The sequence below is a fragment of the Olea europaea genome, unplaced genomic scaffold, assembly GCF_002742605.1.
Source record: "Olea europaea var. sylvestris unplaced genomic scaffold, O_europaea_v1 scaffold2473, whole genome shotgun sequence".
Taxonomy (NCBI): domain Eukaryota; kingdom Viridiplantae; phylum Streptophyta; class Magnoliopsida; order Lamiales; family Oleaceae; genus Olea; species Olea europaea.
In genome coordinates, this window is record NW_019242945.1 from 1 (window position 1) to 2,442 (window position 2,442).

The window sequence follows — 2,442 nt, forward strand, 5'->3', positions numbered from 1 at the left end:
TGAAATCAAGTCACAATTATTGTGGTGTTTTTTTCACTAATTAATGTTTTATTGTACTTTTCTCCTGTAAAGGAAAATTGCGGTCACGGTACCAACATTTCACTTTTATGCAAACTTCACCTAAGCCTTTAATTTGTGGCACCTATGGTACCAAATCTTTCAAAGCTCACACTGAAAGTCTAAATGGATGATTTATGTTACTTTGACCATTATTTACCAGAAAATTGAACTTGACCATAATTTTAACTATTTAAATTTTAAAAAAATTCAAAACATAAACTACCTACCACTCTCCCTTTCTTCCCCAACCCCCATAACCAAATCCAAAAGCCATCGCCATGGTCAGAACCACAGGCTCAACCTCCAGCCTCACCATCACCTTGAGACCAGGTAACACCACCTCAAAAGAAGGAAATGTTAGGTGTGTTATGAAACCAGGTACCAACACCCGAAATTGTGATGGTGTTAGTAGGTTCTTGCTGTGGCTGTGACGATGGTATTTCAATCTCTTCTGCTGTTGATGGCAACTAATGGGTGAGTTTTGGTGTGTTAGTGGGTTCAATCTTTGGCTAATGGGTGGGATTTTGTTGTGTAGTAGCTATTGCAGCTTTTTATTGGTGTTGACGGTGGCGTCGACGTTGGGTGGGTGTGTTGATTTTTGGTTGCTGCCAAGAATGTGGTAGGGATTTTTTTTTTTAATTATTAATATATTATAATTGTGTTTTTTGTTGGAAAAAATGTAAAGTTACAATTTAAAAATTAGTCAAAATTATGGTCAATGTCAATTATTTGGTCAATAACAGTCAAATTAATAGATTCATCCATTTGGACTTCAAGTGAGAGTTTTTTAGAAAGGTTTGATACTGTGTGTGTCACAAATTAAATGCTTAAGTCAAGTCTGTATAAAAGTGAAAGGTTCGGTATCGTAACTACAATTTTTCCTAAAGAAAAAGTAAAAGCTTAGGTAGCGTTTGGTTGAGTTTCTATTTTCTGTTTGAGTTTTGAATTCATTTTCAATTTTTTATTTTGAGGGATTATTTTAAAATTGTAGAAAACACGTTTGATTTGTCATTCGGAAAAACCTTTTCTCCAAACAAAAAAAAAAATTAGAAAATACGTTTAGTTTAAAAAATTTTAGAAATAATTTTATTTGTACTTTTTTAATTAATTTGATTAGTTAGTAAAATATATCAAATTTATGCTAATATGTGATAATAAATTTAAAGTTTAAAGTTAATTAAATAAAAAAGGAATCGTTGTCAGCAATGCGTAATGCTATTCTTTAATTAAAGGATATCCAAATTATTGATTACAATCTCAAATATTTGGTCACAAACCCTCTTAATTCAACTACCTACGCTATCCAACCCTAATCCACCATAGCAGCGTCACCTCCAACAACTACCATTTTCAACTTCGAAATAACCACCGCCTCCTCACTACAAAACCTTCGAAATCAACAAGATCTAACAAAAACGTCATAATCGTTGCCAAAAAAAATAAAAAAAAATAAAAAATCAGATCCACAAAAAAGTCGCACACCACCAATAACAATTAAGGGGTTGTTCTCTTTGTATTTTAATTTTTAGTTTTGAGTTTTGTATTTTGATTGGCTGTTTTGAAATTGTTGAAAATTCGTTCTTTTTGTTATTGGAAAACGGTTTTTGAAAACATAAAATTAGAAAACATGTTTATTTTAAAATTTTGAGAATATTTTTTTATAATATTTTATTCAAAAAATCTGATTATTCAATAAATTTTAATATTTTAATGTTAATATAGTATTAAATAACATATAAATTTTGAAATTGGTGAAAAATGATTTGAGTGTTGATGAAATGCATTAAATAACTCATTTTTAACCATACATTCTTTAATAAAGTGTTGATGAAAAATGATTTGAGTGTTTATAGATATGAGCCAAATATAGCCTTTGAAGTTCTTAAAGTCAATTTCATTTGTAATTATTTTTCATTTCCACCACTAACATAAGTCAAAATTCAATAACATGAAACATGTACGTGAAGTGTAAAACTTGTCTTGATTGAAACCTTAGGCGTACAAATTACTTCAAAAGTCCATAATTTTTTTAGACAAATAATACATTTGTATATACAAATGTAAAACAATCCCTTCTATATTGAATTGCACTTCACATATGTATGTAATCTTATACTCACAATCAGGTGTAATATCAAAAAAATAACATTCGTTCCTTCTTATGCTTCAAATAATAAAGTTTCATCTTCTTTTGTCTCTTATCTGACCTTGAAATCTCATCTATAAGTCTCACATGAGAGCTCAACATTTCAGCAGCATGTTACAATTGCAAAAAGACTTATCTCCAGCAAAAAGACTACAACAATTTCTTATCCAAACTAAGACTACCAGTTTGCAGACTCCTTAAGAAACATTAAGTAGCCAACAAGATAATGAAAGTCA